A 9420-nucleotide genomic window follows, 5' to 3' on the forward strand; every position below is an offset into this window, starting at 1 on the left:
AACCGGTAGAGGAAGATTTCTCTGGCGGCAAATTAATTAAACCAACAAACACTTTTCCATTTTTTTATGACCAAGAGACAACAACTAGGTAGCAGATACGGCCCAATTAAACAGTCTCTAACAACACCGACCCACACATAGGCCCTCTAACTACTGAAGATCGTAATACGGCCTCTATCAACTGAAGAGCGTAATACAGCGTCCAACGGCTTAAATAATCCTCGTAGGAAAAAACGATATTAGGGAAAAATATTTGTTTTTATGTCCCCTACAACCTACCAAAGTTTGTCGGTTTAAATACTTTCAACCTGTATATGTATTTACACTGATATTGGACCGCGTCGGCTTGGTGCTTCACTTTTCTTTGACTGGTAGTGGTCTACGTTGGTGAAGTAACACTTTAATAGTATGGTACAGTAGATGATGAGTTCCCAGGCCTCGAAAGACATAACGATTAGGCAAGATAAACAAAACAAATTTTGTAGCTGTTTCCTTTGAAGCAAATTGAAATAAATTGGCATTTACTTTTTTTACATATAAATATATTTTACGGTAATTTCATGTTTAGTATAAGCTATATATACTTGTGAGCCAAAACATTATGAAAAAGCACTCCGTCTTCAGGCCACAAGTGGCCCATCGGGACCATCCGACCGCCGTATCATCCTCAGCTGAGAATGTGGATAGGAGGGGTGTGTGGTCAGCACACCGCTCTCCCGGTCGTTATGATGGTTTTCTTTGACCGAAGCCGCTACTATTCGGTCGAGTAGCTCCTCAATTGGCGTCACGAGGCTGAGTGCACCCCGAAAAATGGCAACAGCGCATGGAAGCTGGATGGTCAACCATCCAAGTGCCGGCCACGCCCGACAGCGCTTAACTTCGGTGATCTCACGGGAACCGGTGTATCCACTGTGGCAAGGCCGTTGCCAAAACATTATGACCAATTGTTTAATAGCATGTCGGTCCACCTTTGTGTTTTAATACAGAAGTGAATCTGCGTCGCATGGATTCGGTAAGTCCTTGGCAGGCTCCCAGAGGTACAGAGTGGCAATTATTCAACTATATGAAAAGAAAACGTACTTTAGTTACAAACTACGGCGTGGACACACTTTATTCAACATGTAAACGTCACTACAGATATTCGGATTTAGATTGACATGTTCGATATGCCTGCCTGCATCATTGGCGACGATGTGGCGCAGACGAATAGCGAAATTCTGCGTGAACCGCTGAAGTGTCGCCACATCGATGATGTCGATGGCCTCCTTAATGGCTGTTTTCAGCTCAGCAATGGTTTTGGGGTTATTGCTGTATACCTTGTTTTTAAGATAGCCCCACAAAAAGGAGCTGCATATGTTCTAATCCGGAAAATATGGCGGCCAATCGAGATCCTTGCCAGTGGCCTCTAGGTATCCCAAAGCCAGAATGCGGTCGCCGACGTCCTTCTCCAGGACATCAAACAGTTTCCTGCTTCGATGGGGTCGAGCCCCGGCTTGCATGAACTACATATTGTCAAAATCAGCATCACTTTAGATAATGGGGATGAAGTCATCTTCCAAAACCTTCACGTGCCATCGAGGAATGTAGCACCGATTATCCGTGACTGGACGTTGAGCACCACAGTCAGCCGCTGAGGTTTGAAAAGACTTCTCGATCGCTAAACGCGAATTCCCAGTCCCCCAGATGCGCCAAGTATGGTTATTGACGAACCTATCCAAAAGAAAGTGGGCTTCGTCGCTAAACCAAACCATACACGCAAATGCTTATTCCCATCATGCCACACGGCCATCCGTGCAGTTTGAACATCCTGACGCAAACAGTTCAGAAGTTATGACGATTTTATTTCATCTAGTTCAATAACTGTCACCCTGTATGGTATGTGCCACCATATGTCTTCGCACAGGTCACACGATTCCCATACACCACGGACCGGGTTTTTGGGCGAGGGCATCACGCTCGATAGTGTCCCAGATGTGTTCTACACAGTTAATCCCAGTACAGTTAGGGCTGTGCCTATTAAAAATAAAAATTGTGGGTGATGTTCACAAAACCACTGTATTTATTCAAAATAGTCTCCCCTTGAATCAATACACAGCTGGAAACGTCTTAAAAAGGTTTTTAAAGAGTCACTGTAGTCCTTTTTTGGAGTTGTGTTTCGTACTATAGTACAGTTTTCTTAGATGTCCTTAAATAAATCTTAACAGTTTGTTTCATTGCCAACTTCAATTTTGGGAAAAACCAGAACTCGACTGGGGCCAAATCCGACGAATACGGCGGGTGATTCGGGACTGATCCGTTTGCTGGCCAAACACTCACGCATTTTGTGGTCTGGGAATTTGTCGTGGAGGAGCGACAAAGATCCTGTCTCTCAGTATTCGGGTCGATTTCGACGGATACATTGCCTGATGTGCCTAACTTAACACAAAATCTGATGTCGCCTCGCTGCTGCATCGCCATTTCCCGACGAGTGTCAGACATGTACCGTTTGTTACAATCGCAGCCAGGAAGCCTGCTGCAGCGATTCTAGCTCTTTGATCTTCTGCACAGCAAGTTTAAGGTTCGTAAAGTCCACGAGACAGCATCGACTTTGGAATTTCACACAAGCAGTCCCAATGGAACTGGCTCTCTCACTGTGTATGTAGTTCAGATCAGGTAAATTTGGGGGCCAAGACATCAGTGTAAGTTCAGTGTCTTGCTTCTAAAACCACTCTGTCGCGATTCTGGTCTCGTAACATGGACTTTTGTCCTGCTAGAAGATGCTATCGCCATTAGGGACGATACCGTGCGTGAATGGATGCTGGTAGTCTGCAATAAAGTTCACGTGATCCACAGCTTCCATGATGATTTCGATTACTACCACAGGTCCCATGGAGGGCTAGGTGAATGTCTCCCATAGCGCTGCACATAGTGCTGCACATACAGAGCTGCGTCCGTAGAGCAATGCATGTTTCGAGCAGCCATGAACACGACCATTGACCTGGAGTAACAAGAAATGTGATCCATTGGACAAGGTGACACGTCTCCATTGATCTATGGTCAAATCTTGTTGACACAGTGTCCATTGCAGTTGTAATACGCTGTCATTGGGTCAACATGGGAACACGGAGTCGTCTGCTGCGGGGCCCCACGTTCAACGATGTGCGCTGAACGGTATGTTCTTAAACACTGGTGCCTGCAGCCTGGTTTTAATGTGTATGACAACTTCTGGTCACCAATGTTAATGCATACGGGCACAGGTAAGGAGGGAGAAGGTTATTACATATGCCTCGTGCCGACAGTAAGCAGGAGGCCGAGCGGTCAGGATCTGAGAGTGGGCATCCAGGGCTGCCATTAAATGACAAAACAGGAAATTTGATACAATAAAGACGATATATTTCAATGTACGGTGTACAAGGGGCGCGCCTAGGGTCGGAAGTTACAAGGTTAAGGTCAAATTAGGAGGTCGAACAATTAATTGAAATTGGCAACGGAAAGGGAAGCGGTCCATGTTAACTTACATCTACATCTACATGATTACTCTGCAATTCACATTTAAGTGCTTGGCAGAGGGTTCATCGAACCACAATCATACTATCTCTCTACCATTCCACTCACGAACAGCGCGCGGGAAAAACGAACACCTAAACCTTTCTGTTCGAGCTCTGATTTATTTTATTTTGATGATCATTCCTACCTATGTAAGTTGGGCTCAACAAAATATTTTCGCATTCGGAAGAGAAAGTTGGTGACTGAAATTTCGTAAATAGATCTCGCCGCGACGAAAAACGTCTTTGCTTTAATGACTTCCATCCCAACTCGCGTATCATATCTGCCACACTCTCTCCCCTGTTACGTCCCACCTGGTAAGGATCCCACACCGCGCAGCAATATTCTAACAGAGGACGAACGAGTGTAGTGTAAGCTGTATCTTTAGTGGACTTGTTGCGTCTTCTAAGTGTCCTGCCAATGAAACGCAACCTTTGGCTCGCCTTCCCCACAATATTATCTATGTGGTCTTTCCAACTGAAGTTTTTCGTAATTTTAACAACCAGGTACTTAGTTGAATTGACAGCCTTGAGAATTGTACTATTTATCTAGTAATCGAATTCCAACGGATTTCTTTTGGAACTCATGTGGATCACCTCACACTTTTCGTTATTTAGCGTCAACTGCCACCTGCCACACCGCACAGCAATCTTTTCTAAATCGCTTTGCAACTGATTCTGGTCTTCGGATGACCTTACTAGACGGTAAATTACAGCATCATCTGCGAACAACCTAAGAGAACTGCTCAGATTGTCACCCAGGTCATTTATATAGATCAGGAACAGCAGAAGTCCCAGGACGCCTCCCTGGGGAACACCTGATATCACTTCAGTTTTACTCGATGATTTGCCGTCTATTACTACGAACTGCGAACTTCCTGACAGGAAATCACGAATCCAGTCGCACAACTGACACGATACCCCATAGGTCCGCAGCCAGATTAGAAGTCGCTTGCGTTGGTGGCCGGTCGTGAAAAGCAGAGCCAAAGGCTCTGCGTTCCGAAAAGACGTCTCTTCTGCTCGAGGTCTGGATTACAAGAGGGAGAGGCAACTGTGTTCCGCACCGCAGAACACTCCAGCGTCCACACTCGGAACCTGTATCCCACGCACGCTATTGGCTAAAACCAATTGCATGAATTCGCTAGCAGTTTCAGCAGAGGACTCCGGGCGTCTCTTGTCGGCAGCTTTAAGTGGACAGAACTGCCTCAGTTTTGAAAGACAGGCAACTTGTGTCACGTAGGCACAGCGTAAAATACTCTGGGGAAAAAACTTGTAAAGATTTCACTGAGCCTATGAAATAAATTTTTTAATCAATTCCCTAAAATATTCCTTGACTGGCTGCCACCCTGTACACTGGACCAGCACAGTACGCTGTCTGCGATCTGTCACAGATCGCCGTCTACCATGCTCTATGGAGCAGGCAAGGCTCCACCGTTTCGTGATGAGGTGCATATGTCCAACATTCTGTCACCTACTCATGGTTTCACCGTCTTTCAACCACTTTCTGTAGACGCTGACGACAGTAGCCGCGAACAGCCGACCTACTCGTACTTTGCCATTTCCATCATGCATGCTCTTTCTCAGTCACTAGATCATAATAACCTACCTTTTGTCCAAGTCAGTTACTTCAGTGCGTTACCCGTATGATCGATAAAATGAATCCACATTCGTCCCTCCTTGGTTTATGTACATGCCTTACCGCAACGTGTGCCTGCAACGTCACCAAGTGGATTTCAGTCTCATGGTGGGCACTGATCACAATACTTAGGCTCATCAGTGTACAAGGGATATTTCTGAATTATCGGATTTTACAGATGTGGGAAAAGTAAGTAAAACTTTCTGCAGTGGCAATAAAATAAAGTACGAAATGTTTCTCATAAAATTCATCGGTTTCTGTAGTACCAATGTCAACATAGTTTCCATACTTGTTCTGAGTGAACTCTTCGAATTGGTGGCTTTTGTCATCGCCTCGTCCAAAATAATCTACGAGAAGAAGACACTGACCACTAGAGAAGGAGACACTGGTCACTACCTTTTTCAAGAACAAATACTAAATTACTTCGTTTCTGATACAATGACACTATTTTTTGTTCACTGCTTTGATTACGGATTCCTCAGTTGGGTGAAATACTGATTTCACTTCTCATTCACAGTAACCAGTAGACTCTTTAAAAATTCTTTTTCGTGTTTGTTATTGTCAGCATTGAACAAATGTGGTACACCACTGTAATAAACGTATCATAGTTAATTCTTCTGATACATACAGAATGAAGAAAACTTCGCACACTCGGACTTGGCAACACGATTCCTCACATACTAGCAATACAAAAATGTCACAAAATTTCGTCTTACATATATTTCTGGCAGTAAATGGAAGTTAAAGTTTGGCAATCTGGCAACACGGGTATCACATGTACGGTAACTACCTGGGTCAGCTTGCAAGTGGGTGCTGTGCAGTGGAAAGTGTTTTGGGTTAGCATGCAGGAGGGCGAGGACTCAGTTCTGTGTTGAGGCGTATTTGTTTTTATTTGCCTGTTTCATTCCACCATCTTCAGCCACATGTATCCAACATTTACCTGGTATGTGTTTGGAAGTTATTTGCAAAGCAATTACTAGCCCTACTGGTGAGGCAAGGCCATAATGAAATGTAATGGACCTGAACGTGGCAAGAATAATAGTTGGTGCTAATCGATGGGACCACTAGGGAAGAGTACACAGAAAACAGGTTTGCAATCTAGTAGACGCAGTGGTGTGAAACAGTTTGCGTCCACGACGTGCAAAAGACTTGTTTAAATGCTAGCCAGTGAGAATGATTGTACTTCCATTTCTGTGTACGTATTAAGTGCAAATGTATTGTAGAAGACCCACTGCAATCACTGTACGACGATTAAGACACCAAATACCTTACCACACAGACTGCATTTAGCAAATCAAAACGAATATGCTTCGACGCAGAATTGAACACTTGATCCCCTGTACTAACCCAATACGCTAGTCACGGCACCAACTGCACAGCACGAATGCGCTTTGCTAACAGAGGTAGTTACTATACATGTGATTACAGTGTTGCCAGATTGCCAGTCTGTTTACTGCCGAAAATATGCGCCGGACGAAATTTTGTGAGAGACATTTTTCCATTGCTGATATGTGAGGAATCGCGCTGCAAAGTCCGAGTGCACGAAATTTTCTTCACCCTGTATATGGCCTGAACAAATTCAGACACTACAATCACATTGCGTCCAATGCTCTACCGCGCAATTTCTAGAGATTTTCATTTGTGGTTTCAGTTTTAGGACGTCCTTGACGTGGATCATCTTCAAGAGAATCACCGTCCAATTTCATTTCAGCCACTCATTTAATGGCATCAGGCAGTTTTCCTGCTCCATATTGTTTGAAAACCAACACCTTCTGCTGTCATGCGCTATTTCTTTTGTATGTGTTTTACACTTTTCTTGTCATAGTTAATGCAGAATACATTAGCAACAATTTGCAATAATTTTGAAAAATTAATAATAAACTGATGTGTATATAAAACAATAACACACTAATTCACAAGATTTTCTAAAATGCTTTTTCAAATGCAGGTACAATTTAATGCCATACACACATGTGAAGGAGATCAAATTTTTACCAAATATTTATGATATGTTGGCTAAGATACTAGACTATATAATTCAGTTCATTTTGTATACCGAGCAGTAAAAAATTTTATACCTCATATTTTAATTTTTGGAATATTTTTCCTGGTTAAAAATTTTATTTCTCGATTTTATTTCTCAATAATTTAGTTGAAAGTGCAATAAGGTTTCGGTCTACTGGATAGGTATAGACAATTGCAAGATACAGAAAAAAATAGTGCAATGATTTACAAACGTAAGGCGGCATGTGTACCTAATTCTGAAAAATACAAATTGAGGGGAAATTACGACTAAAGACATAATTGCCTTTTGTACCATAAGGTTGTGAGGGAAATAAATACATTTTACATAAATACATGTACAGATCCTTTAAAGCAATTATGTCGGCCTACCAATAGAATCCTTTATTTAATTCGTTATTATACGTAAAATTCTGGGGGGAGGGGGTCGGAAGAAATTTTTGTATAAGATCCTAACATATTATCGAAGCATCTACTTCGATAAAGGAAATGAAGAAGTGTAAACAATATGATGATGCAGACTGCCTGGAATCAACTGAACAACTGAAAACTACAAAAAGTATCACAGTTAACATAAAAATTAGAATCATCAACAAGCGAGTCACCTTGCAGTTTCATCTCTGAACAACTGATACATAGGTTTCTCTTAATAGCATGGGCTGTTTTGTTTGTGAATTGGCACTATTAATGTTTACTGCACACCAAAGAACATCTAAATCCACAAAAATCTGTAGCACTTTTGCAGTAAACTTTCAGTAGGGCATGAACAAAACACTTCGCCAAAGACAAAATAAACAGAAGCAAATGTGGTCATTTACAGATACTGGAAACCAGTAGTTTGCCAACATACACAATATCACAAACAAAATGCTGTAAGCAAAATTTTTTCTATTGTTTTGCGAAATATTATTGGCTTTCTATACAGAACACGAACCTAACTTTAAAATTTAGTTCAAAGTGGTAATTTTTCATTTTTATCATAATAAGTTATGTATCAGTGTAAACATAGAAGACTATAGAATTTAAGGAGGTTATAAAAGATTCAATTTTTACGTAATTCGCATGTACACAGTGCCCTTTTTATCGAGCACGAAAGTCCAGACTCCTCATAAGCATTCACTAACGGTGAAAGAATTCTCATTGGCTTTTGAATCTCCAAAACAAAGGAATTAATTACGGTACGGAAATCCAGTTTATCTCTTTCAACAAAACATATATAAAACGCGTACTTCATAAATCCATATAAATAAACAGAGATTTTATCGCACAAAACGTACCGACATAAAAAAGTATTAAGTTTCAACGCCGTCTTTGTTTCAGGCTGAAAACTTTAGTCGATGGTGATAGTTAAGTTACCTCCGATCGAGTGAGAATGAAAATATGGAGCCATTGGTTTTATAACCTGACGACTACTCGGCTACCGAGCCACTATAGGAGCTGATAGACAGCGCTTACGTCAACTGTCGAGCACTTCCCGGAAGTTCTATACATCCATAGCGTGTGTAGCGTGATGGACTATCTGTGTTATGTGAGCATCGTGTACATGCGCGGCCATGATTACAAGTCGTGCCACAGGCAGTGAAGTGACCATGATGAACTAAGCTGTATTTACGCCTACGATGCCCCCAGGACAGTGGAGTACGCAATCGCTCCTCTTGCTGGCACACTGATGCAGAAATCGTATACTCTCGTTTAAACTTGCCGATCGAGGTGGCACAGTCGGTAAGACACTGGACTTGTATTCGCAATCAAATCCTCGTATGGGCATCCAAGTATAAGTTTTGTGTATTGCATATTTCAGGACAGTTTCTCTGAACAAGGACAATACCATTTTCCATTCCTGTCCAATCTGACCTTGTGCCCCATTCCTGATGATCTTGTAGTCGATGGGGCGTTAAGTCCCTATCTCTCCCTTTTGATCAGTCCTCGTCTCATATTTGCTGTTATGATTTCATCCATTCTTGGCTGAACCTCGTCTACAGCTGAAACTAACTAGCGGATTAATACTGAAAGAGATACGACGGATGTTCAGAACGGCCCCCTGAATAAGTAAACACAAAATCTATGAGATAATACACTACTGGTCATTAAAATTGCTACACCACGAAGATGACGTGCTACAGACGCGAAATTTAACCGACAGGAAGAAGATGCTGTGATATGCAAATGATTAGCTTTTCAGAGCATTCACACAAGGTTGACGCCGGTGGCGACACCTACAACGTGCTGACATGAGGA

The 9420-nt window shown here is 42.3% G+C and overlaps 1 pseudogene; it reads right to left on the bottom strand.

The window, feature by feature from the left end:
* Nucleotides 1–811: 811 nt before the first annotated feature.
* LOC124723379 lies at nucleotides 812–928 on the bottom strand (annotated as a pseudogene).
* Between the last annotated feature and the right edge of the window lie 8492 nt (nucleotides 929–9420).

The sequence above is a fragment of the Schistocerca piceifrons genome, chromosome X (assembly GCF_021461385.2).
Source record: "Schistocerca piceifrons isolate TAMUIC-IGC-003096 chromosome X, iqSchPice1.1, whole genome shotgun sequence".
In the NCBI taxonomy this organism is placed as follows: domain Eukaryota; kingdom Metazoa; phylum Arthropoda; class Insecta; order Orthoptera; family Acrididae; genus Schistocerca; species Schistocerca piceifrons.